The 20,033-nt window shown below is 39.1% G+C and overlaps 1 protein-coding gene across 8 annotated transcripts in view; it reads right to left on the bottom strand.

Annotated features, from left to right (window-relative positions):
- Positions 1-20,033, bottom strand: part of TASP1 (taspase 1) — a 278,804-nt gene that overhangs the window by 236,644 nt on the left and 22,127 nt on the right. The window contains exon 3 of one of the 8 annotated variants that reach the window (XM_044928291.2): positions 16,597-16,863. The exons of the other annotated variants lie outside the window; for them this stretch is intronic. The gene's annotated coding sequence lies outside the window, so the exon portion shown is untranslated. The remainder of the gene's footprint in view (positions 1-16,596; positions 16,864-20,033) is intronic. 8 annotated transcript variants of the gene reach the window in all.

Here is a 20,033-nt window from a genome sequence, read left to right as displayed (position 1 = left end):
GGTTTACTGCAGGGTCAAGCAAGGAGAACAAGGTGGCTTGTGCTCAAAAACCTGAACCCATATATTAAAAAATATAAAAACCTAAGTCAGAAACCTCTATGACACTGAACAGAGAAACTGTACAAGTAACACAAGTAAATTACCAGTGTGTGTGCGTGTGTTAGTTGCTCAGTCATGTCCGACTGTTTGTGACCCCATGGCTGCATTCCTTCTCCAGGATTACCACCGTATTTCAAGGTTTTTTTTTAACTCTACATAACCTCCTTGCCAATCACATATATCTTTCAAAATATGTGAGAAAGGAATTGAAATGTGAGAAAACTTTAAATTTAAATTTATGGATGCTTCAGTAATTCCCAAAATATATATATAACATATAACAGTACATACACAATCTCAACAATCTTTAAAATGAATAAGCTCTATAAAATTAAGGTTTTCCAGGTCGCTCAGTGGTAAAGAATCCGCCTACCAATGCAGGAGACGTGGCTTCGATCCCTGGGTTGGGAAGATCCCCCGACTCCAGTATCTTGCCCAGAGAATTCCATGGACAAAGGAGCCTGGGGGACGACAGCTCCTAGGGAGTCACAAAGAGTAGGACATAACAGCACAGATGCGCACGCACACTACAAAATTAATTTGAATATAATACTGAATATAGTATAAAAATATAAATACAAATATAATGCAGGAGACCCAGGAGGAGAGGATTCAACCCCAGGGTTGGGAAGATCCACTGGAGGAGGAAATGGGAACCCACTGCAGAATTCTTGCCTGGAAAATTTCATGGACAGAGGAGCCTGGTGGGCTACAGTCCATGGGATTATAAAGAGTTGGACATGACTGAGAGACTGAGCAAGGATACAAAGTTAGAAATCACAAAGTGAACAAAACCAAATTATTCTAAAAATGACTCTTGCCTGATGGCTTAAATTTGATATCTTAAAAATACATAAGAAAAAAGGATATAAGCAATTTTTTTCAAAAATATTTCTCCTACTTCAAAATACATTTATAATGTCAAAAGTGTGTCTACTAAACCTCTGCTTCTGACCCTGAAGCCATAATAGGGATCATATGTGTCCTCCTAACTAGGAAAATCAGACAAAACATATGAAATACACAGACTCCATTCAATAGCTGGCACAGGACTATAATCCTGAGAAAAAGACACAAATCAGGTGCCTCCAATTAATCCCTAGAGATACTCTTCAGGCCACAGCAGAAAGAAGAGGAACCCAAAAAAGAACCAAAATTCTTCCAAAGTTGAGGAGACAAAGTTAGAGGTTCATGGAGGCCAGGAAAGTCTGACTATGCAGTACCAGATGCAAAAAGGAGAGAGACCCAGAGAGAACGCCAGAGGCCCAGAGGGCCCTGACCCCGCAGGCGCACTAGCCTACAGAGCCCGAGAGGGCTGCCAAGGCCAACGCAAGAGACCCAGAGAGAACACCAGACGCCCAGAGGCCCTGACCCTGCAGGCACACCAGCCTACAGAGCCCAAGAGGGCTGCCAAGGCCAACGCAAGAACCTCAGAGAAGAGGAAGCCACACAGTTCCCGGCACTCACAGAGGGGAGAGTAAGTCAGCTCCCACCAGCCCGAGTGAGGACATCAGGAAAAGTCTCAGAAGGTAACGGCAAGAGTTGGGCCAAATCAGCCCTAGAAAGGAGGCAACTCTAGACTTGCACTAGCAAGGTTTTAACGATGCCACAGAAGGATCAAAACAATCTAAACTAACATCAGTGTCCCAGAACAAAGTCCTACAATATTTGAAGAAATACTACAATATCCAACTTCCAGAGATGTAAAACTCACCGTGTTTAAAAACAAACAAAGATGACCAGCATGCAAATAAGCATAAAACTATGGCTCATAACCAGAAGTTACCAAAACAATAAAAACAGACCCAGAGATGACAGTTGATAGAATTAACAAACAATTCTAATGTTAACTAACAATGTTAAACTGTATGTTCAAGCAGATATAGGAAAACAAGAAGGAAAAAAAAGGAAGCCATAAAAAATAAACATCTAGAGATGAAAAATATAATAATCAAAGGTAAAAACTCTGATGCAAAGAAAGATTTTCACATTAGGTATAAAGGAAATCTGAATAAAGTATGGACTTTAGTTAAACATAACGTGTCAATATAGGTTCATTAATTGTTAAAAATGTATCATACTAATGTAGACGCTAATCAGGTATTGGGTATCCTGAAATTCTCTGAACTATTTTCTCAGGTTTTCTGTAAATCTAAAACTGTTCTAAAATTAAAGATTTATTTTAAAAATATCAAGCCACAGTCTGGGAGAAAAATTTTATAAAACATAAAGGTAACAGACTTGTATCCAGTACATAAAAAAATCATACAACACAGTAAGACAATCCAAAGTTTTTAATGGGCAAACAGTTTCATGTACAGATTGCAAATAATACATGAAAAGATGCATAAGAGCATTAGTCATTAGGGAATGCAAACTGAAACCACAAAATACCACTAAAATGGTTAAATTTAAAAGGCCAACAATAGTGAGTTTTGGCAAGAATGTAGAGCAACTGTGACCCTCATACACTGCTAGTGAGAATAAAAATAGCAAAGAGTTTGGCAGTTTCTTTAAAGTTAAGCATACATTTACCATAGATCCAGCAATTCTACTCCTAACTATTTATCCAAGAAAAATGAAAGCATATGTCTACATACAGACTTAAATGAAAATGTTCATATCAGCTTTAATCAGAACAGCCAAACACAGGACAATACAAATGTTCATCAACCGGTAAAGGGATAAACAAATTGTGATATACCAATACGATGAAATTCTGTTCAGCAACAAAAGGAACAAATTTTCTAATATAACCAACAATATGGAGGAATCTCAAAAGCATTATACTAAGTGACAGAAGCCACTCACAAAAGGCCACCTAATGTATGATTCTATTTATACCAAATCCTAGAAAAGGCCAAACTGGGATTAAAAGGAGAGACAGTAATTGCCAGGGGCCACTGAGAGGAAGCGAATCCACTGTAGACAGACGTTATGAGAAAACTTCGCGGGCGATGAAGATGTTTTATGTCAAGACTGCATTGGTAGTTACATTGGTAGCTACTTTTGTCAAAACTCATCAAACTGTACACTTAAAAAATTGGTGAATTTTGTTGTATGCAAATTACAATGAAATTGACAAAAACGTGTATCTATCATTTAGTATAAACTGATCACCCCATATACTGCTGCTACTGCTGCTGCTAAGTCGCTTCAATCGTGTCCGACTCTGTGCGACCCCATAGACGGCAGCTCACCCCGCTCCCCTGTCCCTGGCATTCTCCAGGCAAGAACACCGGAGTGGGTTGCCACTTCCTTCTCCAATGCATAAAAGTGAAAAGTGAAAGTGAAGTCGCTCAGTCGCGTCCGACTCTTAGCGACCCCATGGACTGTGGCCCACCAGGCTCCTCCATCCATGGGATTTTCCAGGCAAGAGTACTGGAGTGGGGTGCCATTGCCTTCTCTGACCCCATATACTAACCTTCCCCTTATAATGTACATAGGCTTTCTACATGGTCATTTGTTGATGATTTTCTGAGCTGAATCACTTTATACAACTAGCAAACATTATATCCAATGAGTAGCTAGAGAACCTTTTTTAAAATCCTGTTATTCCCCTATTCAAAAACCTACAATGTCCTGTCACACTTGAGAATAAAATCTGAAGTCTCACTTTCCAAGATTTACCAGGATGGCCCAGGCTCTGCCCCTCTCCTCTCCCTGTGCACCACACAACCGCAGGACCTCCTTGCAACTCCCGGAGCACAGGAGGAGCACTCACACCTGCAGGCTTTTCCATTTTGAAATGCTGAGCTTAGTGAGGAAAAAGCCCTGATGCTGGGAGGGACTGGGGGCAGGAGGAGAAGGGGATGACAGAGGATGAGATGGCTGGATGGCATCACCGACTCGATGGACCTGAGTTTGGGTAAACTCCAGGAATTGGTGATGGACAGGGAGGCCTGGCATACTGTGATTTATGGCATTGCAAAGAGTCGGACACGACTGAGAGACTGAACTGAACTGAACTGATAGCAAGGGAAGAATCAACAAATAAAGACTGCATACATGTGTGTATAGAAACATATGCGTGTACCATTTGTACGCATGTATAAATAGCTGATACCCCACGTGATAAGTACCAGAAAGAAGAATAAAATGGGGTGGGGTACTTTCCCTTCAAACCCAAGACTCCATTCCCCTAACTCTCTACATGGTTTTCTCCCCTATTTTGTTTACATGACATCTTCTGGGCAAGTGAAGTCGCTCAGTCGTGTCCGACTCTTTGCAACCCCATGGACTGTAGCCTATCAGGCTCCTCAGTCCATGGAATTTTCCAGGCGGGTGTACTGGAGTGGGTTGCTATTTCCTTCTCCAGGGAATCTTTCCGACCCAGTGATTGAACCCAGGTCTCCCACATTGCAGGCAGACGCTTTACTGTCTGAGCCACCAGGGAAACCCATGCAAATCTCGGCAGGTAAGTCCCCGCAAATCTGACTTAGCATTTCCCTAACCTGACCTAACAATTTTTTCTCTGATTTTTCTTTATGGTACTTTTTACTTCTTGACGTTATACGTAATTGTCTAATTCTCCCCATAGAATGGAAGCCCCATAAACACAATAGTTTGTCTTTTTAGGTATTTTATCCTAATGTCGAAAGTAATACTTGGCACACAGTAGGTACTCAATAAATATTTGCAGAATGAATAGGAGTTAATTACAAACACAAATAAATAGAATAACTCATCACTGTGAACTATAATCCCTAAGGAAGCTGATACTCATTTTTGCAGGTTACTCTATAGAGAAATGCCAGAAAAAAATGTCATAGAGTGTTAAGAATCCAACCTTTTCACAGTTTAAACAAGAGAAGTGAAATAACTTCAGGAAATAGAATTTCACCTCCTAAAAGATAACATTTAAAAGCAAAATACTTTTCAAACTTACTTCTAACTTTCAAAGGAGACAAAGCTATAAAAAGCAAGATCCCTTTGACTGCTTAACCCAGCAGAGAGAGGACGAGAAGGCCAAGAGGCAAGTCAGGAGCTACACCCCACCATGACATGGAAACCCTGTCTGAGTAATGAAATTTGGAAACACCAAGCCAAGGCAAAGATCTGCAAAGCATTACTCTTTCACTATAAACCACAACCTGTATTACCCATTTAATGTCCTTTGCTGAAAGCATAAAATAAGAACTGTTTGCAGGACTATGGGGTACACTCAACCTCTGGGGATCTATTATAAGACCTCTATTAACAGTTCTCACAGATGCAAACAATTTAGTTTTCAAATGCTGTACAAAAACTAGACTGGAACATTATAAAATAATTTTTATATAAAATGATTTATGTTTGTCCAATTTCCAATCTTCCTTTAAGGAGAACTTAGACATTTACAGGAAATTACTAATATGTTAGTATTCATACCCTGTAATCCAAGGGCAAATTCAACAGCAGAATGAAACTATGTGATAATACACTGTCTTATTCAAAATTAAGTTATGCTAAGACATCAAAATCATTTTTATTACAACCTAACCTTCATTAGTAAACAGGTAGCAGCATTATTACTCTAATGCTGATGAGAAGCAGAAAAAAGATGAAACAGCTTCTTAAACAAACTATTTCTTGAAACTTTTAAAAATAGAATAGTAAAAACAGGATGTATACTGTGTTGTTATAGTGGTTTTCAAACTAACACTTGTAAAATTTGTACAATAAGCCTACCCTACCTGACACTATCCTAAAAATTACGAATTCCTTGGTATTTCATCATCAATTCTCATTATTTACAGAATGAATGGAAGCCAATGAAAAATGTATTACAAAAAAATCATTTGGGGATATTTTTATTAAGCAGCCAATTAAGCTCAAATTTTCAAGACTGATTTGTTGAAAGATTTCCAATTTGGATTCCTCTGTGGTAGTATAGGCTAAGATTCATTCATTCATCCAACAAATATTTATTGTTCCTTTATGTGCCAGGCAAATCTTGCTGTAAAGAGTCAGCTCTGTTATATAGCTCAGGCTTTGCAGGCCACACAGACAACTCTACAACTACTCAACTCTGCCTCTAGAGCATGAAAAGCAGCCAGAGAAAATACACAAACGAATGAACTTGGCTGTGTTCCAGTAAAACTTCATTATAAACACTGAAATTTGAATTTCATATAATTTTCTGGTGTCAGGAAATATTATTCTTCTTCTGACTTCATTTCAACCATTTAAAAAAAAAACAACATTCTCAGTTTTCAGACCATTCAAAAACAGGCAACAGTCCAGATTTGGCTTTCAGGTCATGGTTTATTAATCCTTGACCTAACCCACGGTGATATGGCAGTGAGCGTAACAGAAAAATATCCTTGCCCAGATGGAAGCTCATTCTAGCTGAGACAGACTATAAGAAACTAAATAAATTAGACGGCATATGAGCAGTAAACACGATGAAGAAAAACAAAACAGGACAGGAGATAGGAAATAGTTGGTGGAGTAATTACAATTTATTTTTCAAGTGTTCATTTTGATGTAATTTCAGGCTGACAAATAGGCAATAGCAGTACAGCATCAATAATATATGAAAAACTCTTATAATTGTCAACAATATTCACCAAAAAACAACCAAATTATAAAATGTGCAAAGGACTTAAATAGACTTCAATAGACATTTATATGAAGATATACAAATGGTTGGCAAGCACATAAAAAGATGGTCAACATCATTATTCATAAAGAAAAAAAATCATAATCACAATGAGGTACCACTTTGTACCCATGAGGTTCGTTATAATCACAAAAACAAAAACACGGTACATTGCTGTGGGCAGTGTAAAATGGCTCCGCTGTCATGGAAACAGTTTGGTGATTTCACAAAAAGCTAAATACAGAATTGCCGTACGACTCGATAACTTGACAAATACACACTTGTATGGGAATGTTCACATAACACTGTTCACTATTCATAGCCAACACCTTTTACAGCAGAAGAGTGGAAACCAATCAAATGTCCATCAGTGGATGAATGGATAAACAAATCGTGGAATACACATGAATAGTGTTGAATAATATTGCACAAGGATGAATGACACACTGATATGATCCAGGCCATAATGTGGAAGACCTTGAAAACATGCTAAGTGAAAGAAGATCCAAAAAGACCCATGCTGTATGATTCCATTTACATGAAATATCCAGAACAGGTAAATCCAGAGAGTTAATGAAGATTGGTGGTTGCCAGAGAATGGGGAGGAGGGAATACAGAGTAACTGTTTAACGAGTACAAGATTCCCTTTGGGGAGAGAAAACTATTTCGAAACAAGACAGACGTGGTGGTAGCACAATATTATGAATGTTTTAATGCCACTGAATTATTTACTTTAAAATGACTAATTTTGTGTTCTAGGAATTTCACCTCAATTAAACAAAAAAAGCAGACACAAAAGGATACATACTGCATGATTCCATTTCAGAAAAGGTTTTACCCCAGAGTTCTCCATGAGACAGCAGACAGAAAACCACAATCACAAAAAACTAACCAATCTAATCACATGGACCACAGTCTTCTTTAACTCAATGAAACTGTTAGCCATGCCATGTAAGGCCACCCAAGATGGATGGGTCATGGTAGAGAGTTCTGACAAAACGTGTTCCACTGGAGAAAGGAATGGCAAACCACTTCAGTATTCTTGCCTTGAGAATCCCATGAACAACATGAAAAGGCAAAAAGAGAGGACACTGAAAGATAAACTCCCCAGGTCGGTAGGTGCCCAATATGCTACTGGAGATCAGTGGAGAATACTCCAGAAAGAATGAAGGGATGGAGCCAAAGCAAAAACACACTCCATTGCGGATATGACTGGTGATGGAAGCAAGGTCCAAAGCTATATAGAGCAATATTGCATAGGAACCTGGAATGTTAGGTCCACGAATCAAGGCAAAGTAGAAGTGGTCAAACAGGAGCTGACAAGAGTGAATATTGACATTTTAGGAATCAGCAAACTAAAATGGACTGGAATGGGTGAATTTAATGCAGATGACCATTTTATTTACTACTGTGGGCAAGAATCCCTTAGAAGAAATGGAGTAGCCATCATGATCAACAAAAGAGTCTGAAATGCAGTACTTGGATGCAGTCTCAAAAATGACAGAATTATCTCTGTTTGTTTCCAAGGTGAACCATTCAATATCATGGTAATCCAAGTATATGCCCCAACCAGTAATGCTGAAGAAGCCGAAGCTGAATGGTTCTATGAAGACCTACAAGACCTTCTAGAACTAACACCCAAACAAGATGTCCTTTTCATTATAGAGGACTGGAATGCAAAAGTAGGAAGTCAAGAAACACCTGGAGTAACAGGCAAATTTAGCCTTGGAGTACAGAATGAAGCAGGGCAAAGGCAAATAGAGGTTTGTCAAGAGAATGCACTGGTCATAGCAAACACCCTCTTCCAACAACACAAGAGAAGACTCTACAGATAGACATCACCAGATGGTCAATACCAAAATCAGACTGATTATATTCTTTGCAGCCAAAGATGGAGAAGCTCTATACAGTCAGCAAAAACAAGACCAGGAGCTGACTGTGGCTCAGATCATGAACTCCTATTGCCAAATTCAGATTTAAACTGAAGAAAGTAGGGAAATGCACCAGACCATTCTGATATGACCTAAATCAAATCCCTTAAGATTATAAAGTGGAAGTGATAAATAGATTGAAGGGATTAGATCTGATAGACAGAGTACCTGATGAACTATAGATGGAGGTTTATGACACTGTACAGGAGACAGGGATCAAGATCATCCCGAAGAAAAAGAAATGCAAAAAAGCAAAAGGGCTGTCTGAGGAGGCCTTACAAATAGCTGTGAAAAGAAGAGAAATGAAGCGCATAGGAGAAAAGGAAAGATATAAGCATCTGAATGCAGAGTTTCAAAGAATAGCAAGGAGAGATAAGAAAGCCTTCCTCAGTGACCAATGCAAAGAAATAGAGGAAAACAATACAAAGGCAAAGACTAGAGAAATCTTCAAGAAAATCAGAGATACCAAAGGAAATCATGCAAAGATGGGCTCAATAAAGGACAGAAATGGTATGGACCTAACAGAAACAGAAGAAGAAGAGGTGGCAAGAATACACAGAAGAACTGTACAAAAAAGATCTTCACAACCCAGATAATCATGATGGTGTGATCACTCAGAGCCAGACATCCTGGAATGTGAAGTCAAGTGCGCCTTAGGAAGCATCACTATGAACAAAGCTACTGGAGGTGATGGAATTCCAGTTGCTGCTAATTCGTGTCCAACTCTGTGTGACCCCATAGAGAGCAGCCCACCAGGCTCCTCTGTCCCCAGGATTCTCCAGGCAAGAATACTGGAGTGGGTTGCCATTTCCTTCTCCCAGGAATTCCAGTTGAGCTATTTCAAATCCTGAAAGATGATGCTGTGAAAGTGCTGCACTCAATATGCCAGCAAATTTGGAAAACTCAGCAGTGGCCACAGGACAGAAAAGGGTCAGTTTTCATTCCAGTCCAAAAGAAAGGCAATGCCAAAGAATGCTCAAACTACCACACAATTGCACTCATCTCACACGCTAGTAAAGTAATGCTCAAAATTCTTCAAGCCAGGCTTCAACCGTACATGAATCATGAATTTCCAGATGTTCAAGATGGTTGTAGAAAAGGCAGAGGAACCAGAGATCAAATTGCCAACATCCGCTGGATCACAGAAAAAGCAAGAGAGTTCCAGAAAAACATCTATTTATGTTTTATTGACTATGCCAAAGCCTTTGACTGTGTGGATCACAAGAAACTCTGGAAAATTCTGAAAGAGATGGGAATACCAGACCACCTGACCTGCCTCTTGAGAAATGTGTATGCAGGTCAGGAAGCAACAGTTAGAACCGGACATGGAACAACAGACTGGTTCCAAATAGGAAAAGGAGTTCATCAAGGCTGTATACTGTCACCCTGTTTATTTAACTTATATGCAGAGTACATCATGAGAAACGCTGGGCTGGAAGAAACACAAGCTGGGATCAAGATTGCTGGGAGAAATATCAATAACCTCAGATATACAGATGACACCACTTTTATGGCAGAAAGTGAAGAACTAAAGAGCCTCTTGATGACAATTAAAGCGGAGAGTGAAAAAGTTGACTTAAAGCTCAACATTCAGAAAACGAAGATCATGGCATCCGGTCCCATCACTTCATGGGAAATAGATGGGGAAACAGTGGAAAGAATGGCAGACTTTATTTTGGGGGGGCTCCAAAATCACTGCAGATGGTGATTGCAGCCATGAAATTAAGAGACGCCTACTCCTTGGAAGAAAAGTTATGACCAACCTAGATAGCATATTCAAAAGCAGAGACATTACTTTGCCAACAAAGGTCTATCTATTCAAGGCTATGGTTTTTCCAGTGGTCATGTATGGATGTGAGTTGGACTGTGAAGAAAGCTGAGCACCGAAGAATTGATGCTTTTGAACTGTGGTGTTGGAGAAGACTCTTGAGAGTCCCTTGGACTGCAAGGAGATCCAACTAGTCCATCCTAAAGGAGATTAGTCCTGGGTGTTCATTGGAAAGACTGATGCTGAAGCTGAAACTCCAGTACTTTGGCCACCTCATGCGAAGAGCTGACTCATTTGAAAAGACCCTGATGCTAGGAGGGATTGGGGGCAGGTGAAGAAGGGGACGACAGAGGATGAGATGACTGGATGGCATCACCGACTCGATGGACATGGGTTTGGGTGGACTCCAGGAGTTGGTGATAGACAGGGAGGCCTGGCGTGCTGCGATTCATGGGGTCTCAAAGTGTCGGACACGACTGAGCGACTGAACTGCACTGACTGGAAAGGGCAGAAGGGGCTTTCTGAAGGGCTGCAAATGTTTCTTGATCTGGGTGCTGGTTCCCTCTGAAAATTCAAGGAGCTGCTTCTGTACCATAAATATGTATGCTTTTCTATATGTATACTACACTGCAATGTCTTAAAAGAAAAGATTAAGAGCAGCTTTTCTAGAAGCAGTCATCACTGTGGGTGGGGCTCCAAGGGCTGTCTCCATGTTTTTTCTTACAGCTGCAATGTGAACCTACAATTATTTCAAGATTAATTTTTTTGTTTAATTCAGAGAAATGAACATTTCCAGAGGCCTGTCCCCAAAGATTCTAACTTAGGTCATGTAAGGTGAAGGGAGAAATTGTTCTTTTTTTTTTAACAAGCTCCCTCAAGTGAATCCGATCCAGTCAGAGCATGGCCCTCACCTTGAGAAACTCTAACCTGGATGAACTGCTTATCTTCACTTTCTCCTAGAACCCCACGTTGAAGAGGTTTGTAAAGGTATCTATGAGCAACAGAACAGAGAATGTGGAGAGAAAGAAAGTAAAACTGAATCGTGAGAGGCTGCAAGAGGTAACCACTCTGGGAAGCGGGATTCAACCTCCTGGAGAGAAATGAAATGAATCAGGAAAAGATTAATAAAATGTGACCGAGTCCCTGATAAAAAGGATGTACAAAGGCTTCTGGGTACTCATCACAGATGCAACCACAAATATTATGCACAAACCAGTGATTTATCTTAGTGTTCTTTCCATCCAGAAGCAGTGGAATCAAGATTGGAAGCTAACTATCCTTTAGGTTCAGAAATGGGCGCAATATGCTTGCACTTACGGTCACTTCTGGTACATTCTTCACTACAAACACTGAAAATAATATTTTACTTCAGGGACTAGAAATAAATGAAGGATTCAGCCAGGTCACAGAGTATTTTGACCTGCTTCAGCTCTAGCTCAGACTCTTTGGAGTGATGTATTAATACTTTGGTTCTGGTTCAAACTGCTTCTATGGGAAATTTTTTGAAAAGTCTTTAGCTTGAAGTTCATTTTCAAAGTAATAAGTTAATACCTTAGTCCAATTCCAATTTTAAAAACTCAAATCAAAGCTCATACCACTCTTATTGTTGGTAGAAATACCTGTGGTAACAGTTTGCAACCTGGAGCAAAAAACTTAGGCCAATTAAATCATCAGTTCATTTCCTCAGGCCTTCCAACAAGACAAAAGTTGGTATATGTGTCCAGGCCTTATTTTCAGCTGTACCTTGAGCTGAAATATAGTCTAGTTACACAGCTTGCTATCCTGAAAAAGGGGCAGCTGTCACTCTGCTTTGGCAGACTGCAACCCTGAAAGAATACATGTGACCAGATCTCATTTTTCTTTCAAAAGAAATCAGAAATCCAGATTTTTATGAGTCTCCTGATTTTAAATGTTTGCAACCAATTCCAGTTTTTAAGAACTAGTCTATGGGCCAATCAACATACATCTGTAAACCATCTCTTCTGGACCCTCACTTTGTAAAGGTTAATAAAGCTTCATGCTTCTCCAGATGCAAATTCAAAGTCTTCAGTTTTCCCCACAATAGAGATTTCAGGCAAGGCAGCTCTTTGACACAAATGCCAGTCCCAGCAACAAATCATGATTTCATTGGATATTGAAAATACTGAATATATGTACTTCTTGCTGCTCACAAATGATAAACACAGTAGTTGTTCAGTCGCTCAGTCGCATCCAACTCTTTGCGACCCCGTGGACTGCAGCACGCCAGGCTGCCCTGTTCTCCACCACCTCCTAGTTTGTGCTCAAACTCATGTCCATTGAATCCGTGAAACACAGAAGTAGGCTATTTAATCTGTGCTGCAGACTAACTACCCTGCATCAAAGCACTTTACTAAGAGCTAGGTTAGAAGTCAGAAATGCCACATATCTTCTGATTGTGATAATTAGAATCTGTAATGCTTTTTTGCATCTCCAAAATGAGACATAAGCTTTCTACCCAGAATCCACAAGAATGATGAGATATCATAATATTTTTCTCAAGACTATCTTGATCACCATCAGTATAGACAACTTCATCTACAACTTTATACAATGGGGAACTGTCATTGCCAACATGATGAAAGAAAACATGGTATTCTCTTTGGAATTAGCAATTTGGACCAAAACAAACCAAAAAAACTCCAACTGCAAGTATCAGTCATTCAGTCATGTTCGACTCTATGTGACTCCATGAACTGTATAGCCCACCAGGCTCCTCGGTTCATGGAATTCTCCAAGTAAGAATACTGGAGCAATTTGCCATTCCCTTTTCCATGGGATCTTCCCAACACAGGAATCGAACCCAGGTCTCCTGCATTGCAGGCAGATTCTTTACCATCTGAGCCACCAGGGAAGCCCCATAGAAATCAACAGACACATTTGCAAATTCATTTTCAGGTCACTGAAAATAAAACCCAGAAAAACCTATTTTGCTTCATGTGTTGAAAACAAAGAGATTACTCCAGTAGTGGTGTGCCTGTTCTGAGAGTTACTCTCTAAAACAGGGTCATATAAGAATGTTTCATCCAAATACCAGCCATAAACAATTAAGACATGATTTACTGAGACACATGCTATTGTTTATATTTAGGTTTTTGGCCAATTAATACTAAATACAGTAATAAAGACTAGAAAGTTTAAGAATTAATGAACTCTAACCATTACGTTTCAGCAGAGTTAGTCAGGTAAACATTTTTACTAGGCCCAAACGAAGTATCTTTCATTCATTAATACAGAACCACAGGGCATACTTAGACATCAGAGGCTCAAATTATCTAAAAAGAGTCCCTAGGGAAACAAAAAAAACTTTTCATTTTCATTCTGTAACTGTTCCTTTACAACAGAAAGTATTCTTTCCTTTTTGGCATTCCCTCTTTTCTCTCTACCTCAGGACATATTTACAGATGCACTGGCTGCTTTACAGACATGCTAAAAGTTCGTGCTGTGGTTGATCAAAGTTGGAATGCCTGAGGAAATTACTCAACTGAGACAGCCCGGAATTGTATCTAGCCAAAGAATTACAGTGCTCCACTTTTCACATGTGTTAAAGTAATATTTTAGCCATCCTGGATGTAAGTTAAGAGAACATTTGTTTGCATCACACTCTGTGAACAGTTGAGTCAAATATACTATGCTGAATACCCAGTCTGAGTATCCGTGACAGTTCATTTTTTTAACTGTTCGATTACACACAAAAAAACTCATACTTTATATTTTTTTAAAACACTAACTCACAACAGCCTATGTATTAGGAACTAAGACTTTTAAATGATCTTCTTGAGCATCTAAGCTCTTCTAGGAAAGTCAGAATAAATGCATCAAATACATCTTTTGTTCATTTGAGCATTTGTTGACCTGGCACACAATATTCTGTCAAAAATAGAACCAGATTTTTTCTCTAATTTATTATTAAAAGTATCTTAATAAAAAAAGCACTGCCCATCTGTATTCATCTTCTTTCCATTATTAATCTGCCTAATTTGCAAATAAATGGATAGCATAATTAAGCAGAAAAATGACATCACAGCAGTTTATTTTCATGGGTTTTTTAATTGCAAGCCACCGAATTCTGGTACAAAGAGTTACTTGTCAAACATAACACAAATCTCTGAAATAAAATATTGGCTTCAACAGACCTGCACATCTGAAATAGTTTTAAACTTTGTTTTAGTTGGAGTCTTTACGATGTCCAGGAAGAGGGTTAGCACACCCGGTACCTGAAATTGTCCTTTCCACATGAGCTACAATAGAAAAGACAAATGGAGCTGTTTCTCTGGTAAAGCCAACTTTGGCATCTCCTTATACTTCCCTATAACCTAAACAAAAGACCTTTTAACCATGTTGATGATAATGTGAAAATATCGCTCAAAAAGAACCTAACAGACCACAAAATTATAATAATGTAAACCATCCTTCTGTCAAATGTGAAGTGAGGACATGGCAGACTGGAAGGGCGAGGAAGTGCCACTAACTTGTAAGTAGGAACTGATAACTATGCTTTTAATTTAAAAGATGTCCGGCCCACTAGAAAATGCTAACATCTGCACACGCTTCCAGAAGAGGAAAATAAAAATAAGCTCCCCACTTGGAGTTTTCTGAGAAGCCTAGTAAGTGCAGTAGTGTTGATACCCAGTGTTATATGCATGTTATAAACTGTCAGGAAATGAATTACCATGCAGGATGCTGGACCCTGAGCGGGAATGACTGCCAGTAAAAACTCCCTGGCAGTCAGAATGGCCAAAGCACTGCTCTCAACTGGGATGCCTAGGACTCAGTTTTAAGCTTTTTGCTCCACTACAGTGAGGTGCAATCCTTCATTATTCTAACAGTTAAAGTCTGCTATACATATAAAAATTAGATGGCAGGTATATACCGAGAATGAATGGGAGGAAAAAACAGAAGTAATGCTTTGTTCTGCTTTGTAGCAGGATTTAGGACATGATCTTGATGAGACTCCTAAAAATTATATAACAAATTTCTTTCTCATGCCTTTCCAGATTCTAAATAAAGTCCCATCTTTGAGAGAGAGATTAAAAACTTAAAATCAAAGGCAGTCTTTCAGACTGACCTTCATGATTATCAGCCTGTGACTTTGCTGAACACAGAAAAACCTTCTTAAGCCTAGCCCTTCATTACCAAAAGCAAAAAACAATAGGTGTTAAATAATAAAATTGATGTCCCCCAAATGATACAGATCCACACACACACACATACCACACATGCACATCACACACACATACAAAATGATTCAATAATTGCAGTACTATAAATGCAAGGGCCAATGAATCTAATATCTCTAGTAATTTAAAGGAAGATATTTTATACTCAACCCAAAAGTCTAAATTGCTGCCCATAACCAAAACACAAATTATCACCAATTCCATCATATTACCAAATGTAGCTTTTAGTAGTTCAAAACTGAATTCTAAAATGTAGTATATTCTTAGAGAGTAATAACTCCCAGAGGAAAACAAGGACTTATATATATAAAGCTACAAGCTCCTTGACAGCAAAGTCGCTCAGTTGTGTCTGACTCTTTGCGACCCCATGGACTGTAGCCTACCAGGCTCCTCTGTCCATGGGATTTTCCAGGCAATAGCACTGGAGTGGGGTGCCATTTCCTTCTCCAGGGGATCTTCCCAACCCAGGGCTCAAACCCGGGTCTCCCGCATTGTAGACAGACGCTTTACCGTCTGAGCCACCAGGGAAGTCCACAAGCTCCTTAGACACTGCTAAGTCTGGTCTTGGACTGTATTTTCTACCACATTCAGCCAAGATGAATTCATGTGATAAGGTGCACACAGCTCATCAAGAAATGGCTAGAAAAAGGTGAAACTGTTTTCATGTTCCCATCAGTAAAAAGCTCTGCAACACAACAAGCACTGTACTTAAAAGCTTTGACTCAGTCGAAAACTAATACACAGTTTTGATGCTGTATAAAAATTAACCTGGAATGTAATCATTGATTCAGTTTTCTTTTTATTCTGAAAAAATTAAAAGAAAAAAAATCACTGCTTTTCCTTAATTAAGCAGATACTTTGTGCTAAAGAGCACATTTAAAGTCTAGGGTCTTAGAAAAAGAACAGATGCAGCTAATGTGTAAACACAAACAGTAAGTTACAAGTTGCCCCTTATTACTAAAGGCAAGAATCAGCATCAATACTCAAAAAAAGTGTTTTAGAAAGAGTGTAACTTACTTTGACTGTCCCAGGCTAACTGGGCTGTGTCTGGTGCTTCTTTGTCTGCACTTGGCCACCCACAGCCTGTCTTCTAATTAACTCAATGCTCTAGCAGCAGAACAAGCAAACAAGCTGCCTCCCATCTGTGTACAGCTCTTCAGGACACATTTGCCTTGGTCAGAAGGTGGAAATTCTTGGGAGAGGTGATTTTCTCTGCCTCTTCACAAGAAGAACATGGACACTTGGCTGGATGCAACTCCATGAAGTGTAACTGTGTGTGTACACCTCAAAAAATAAAACAAAAAATGCAGAGAAACATAAAGACTCTATAAGCAGATGGAATACACAGAAATACTGAAGCACCCCTGGAAATACTGCTAAACAGACAGCAAAGTAGAGTCTTTGACTGAAATAATCAATGATAACCAAGTTGAAAAAAAATAAAGGTACAAACAGCATCTGAAGTCAAAATCCAAATTTCATGCAATGAAAACATCTGAAGTACTACAAAGCAGAAAAGGTAAAACTCCTTGCTTCACATACATAAAAACAGGATCTCCCCCACTCCCCATTACAGACAAGAAAATACATGGCCAATGGAAGAGAAAAATGAGACTTTAGGGAGTTGTGGGTCTAAAATTGGACTCCTCAGTCACACAGTTGAGGGCATTTGTTGTATCTGTGAGCTAGATGCACGGAGCTATCTGTCCGGCATGTTCAGCCCCATAGGGGAGTGAGGGGGAGCAGGAAGCAAGGAGCTACTGAAATCCTCAGCTCCCTTCTGCTTATGAAAAGATCATTTCTTCAAAACAAAAAATGTGCAGAAAAACAGAGACGTTCACTTATTTTAAATAATTGTTGAACTCACAAATAAACATTAATGACAGTAAAGCAGCTGCCTCTACGTTTTTGCAACAAAGACTAAACACCGAAGTGGGATAGGGAGCAGGTGTGGTTAAGCTTCTAATCATAAAGAAACCCTAAAAGCAAATTTGTTACAGGCTTGGCAAAGAAAGGGGGTTGTATCAGACCTCCCCAGTATCCCTCTCATCCAAGATATGCCCATGTGCCGCCAGCAAACCACACCGTCTTCATGACCACAAAGCAGCCCAAGGACTCACAGGCCTTCGGGGCTCTCTCTCCCTTTGAAGCACATGCACAATTCCAGCTAGAAGAATAAAGCCAAAGGAAGGATGTATGGCCTAATCCTACAGCTGTGCAGAGCCCTGGGCTGTGGTCCACCAACCACAGGGAGGACATTCTGGAGATCCTTGCTTTTTAGACATGCATGCAGAGCTGGCTCTATGGCTCAGGATGTAGAGGTCAGATAAATGCATAAAAGCATTATATATACTCATATAAATGTACAATAATGCAAATATCTCCTTTTTTTCCCTCACACCCCAAACTATCAGCCGTATGGATAAGAAGTTACTTCTATAAAGGATTTACCAAGGTTTACAAGCAAGCACTACATTGGATTATATAGAGATCCAAAGACAATGGACCATTTTTAGCAGACAGCTGTGCACAATATAATCTGCTCTTTAAATGCTAAAGCATCTGGACAATCAACAAGCTTCCACCATGAAGTACCATCTCCTCTGACCATAGGAAGATATAAAGAATGAATCAACTCAACAAAAGATGGCAAGGTCCACTTAGAATAATCTAAGTTCAGCAAAACATTTTTAACAAAGAGGCCTGTACAATTTACCTTTCACCATATGAAATTCAAAGGCTATACTTATCACTATTGTTAGTGCATAGTATTCTGCTTACCAACATAATTGAATCAGCTTTCAAAAGAAATTAACCCAAATCTCTCAAAGGGTACACCCAGCCAACCAGATCCATTAGTTTCCTCGCAAGACTACAGGTAACCTCGCATCAGTTTGCCAGTCATATTTCACCTATTATTCCTTATCAGAACGTTTTAATCCTCATCTTAATACTTTCAAAAGAAAGTTTTTGATGTGCAAAGAGTGCTTCAGTAAACATTTTATAAGCTCATTTTCTATCAGAATCTATGAAATACTCTTTACTTAAGCAGAGGCATCAGGACTTACCCAGATCTAAATCCAGTTTTCTCACAGAAAAAAATTCATATCAGAAGTTGTACATATGAAATGTACAAATTATGTACCAACTATGGTCTAAAATTTAAAATCCACTGTCACTATCCAAACCAAAACTATTTCAAAAGCAGGCATGAAAGCAACTGTCTTCCAAATGCACAGCCCAGACAGGAAGATCAAGTTGCTGCACAAATTTATCTTCTCTGCTGGGAGGGAAATCAGAAGTGTACCCAATGGATAGGAGTCACTTTCCCATCAGTTACAAAAAGAATTTCTAAAAAACAACGAATAATGAAACAATGGGACCAAATCACTTTAACAATAAATTATTAAAATATGATCTATAAAACTGACCTTTTCATTTTCTTCACCACATTGTGAAGACAAGAAAAATGCACACTGGCATCCACATCTCATTTTCCCCCTCACACTACAGAACACTTATCATACAAGTGGCCACCTTCCCTCCCAAAACCCAAAAGGGTTAGGCAGTTTCATAGGCAGGAACTTCCACACTCACCCTCCCAGCCCTCTGGTGCTTTGCAGTTGTCTGTCTTGGTGGGTGAGAAAAAGGAAACCACCCAAGGGAATAAGATTCCAAGAAAAGCTCAAAAATGATTTGTTGAGGTGGCCTGTAAAAATTATAGAGGCCACCAAAACCCAACTTTTTTAATTATAAATTTCATTTCACATTGTCTCTTTCTCCCCTGTGGCATCAAGTTGAGGTCAATGTACTTTTCACTATTTAGGTAAGTGCAAATTTCCACATTTTTCAAAATACGAGGCCAGACATCCCTTCTGGCCAATAAGGACCATTAAACCCATTAAACCATTTCAATCCACAGTTAGCAAAGTCCTCAAGGAACTCAAACCCAGTGTAGCCACCTGCCTAAGTAATAATGTAACAAGCAAGTTTAAAAAGTATGGTTTTCTTGAAGTCAAAAAGTATATCCCAAAGTCAAAAGACAAAGGTATGATGGTTGCCCATATTTATTTGATAATTAGGACAAAACTCAGCTCTGCTAAATAGATTGACCAGAACTAAGGATAAGTGGTTACTCTCAAACATAACAGTGTAAGTGAGATTCTGGAACTTTTCAGTTGACTGAAAGGACTTAATATTGTTACTCTTATTTTTCTAAGTACAGAAAACATAAGAACCCAATTTTTATATATCCTTCCATTGATTCAAACTATTAGAATATGTCTTCAGTTAAACTCTTTATTTGAAGACCACCCTGTTCAAAGATGACGAATCACAATTATTTGACAGCAAAGGCAGGAGGCCGTATATGCATGACTTCCAACATAATTCTTAAGGTTCAGGAAAATTCCTCCAGTTAGTGGAGTTTAACCTTTAAACTACTAACATATATT

The sequence above is a fragment of the Bubalus bubalis genome, chromosome 14 (assembly GCF_019923935.1).
Source record: "Bubalus bubalis isolate 160015118507 breed Murrah chromosome 14, NDDB_SH_1, whole genome shotgun sequence".
Lineage (NCBI taxonomy): Eukaryota > Metazoa > Chordata > Mammalia > Artiodactyla > Bovidae > Bubalus > Bubalus bubalis.
Note: the sequence above shows the minus strand (reverse complement) of the source record. Positions and strands in the feature narration are given on the sequence as shown.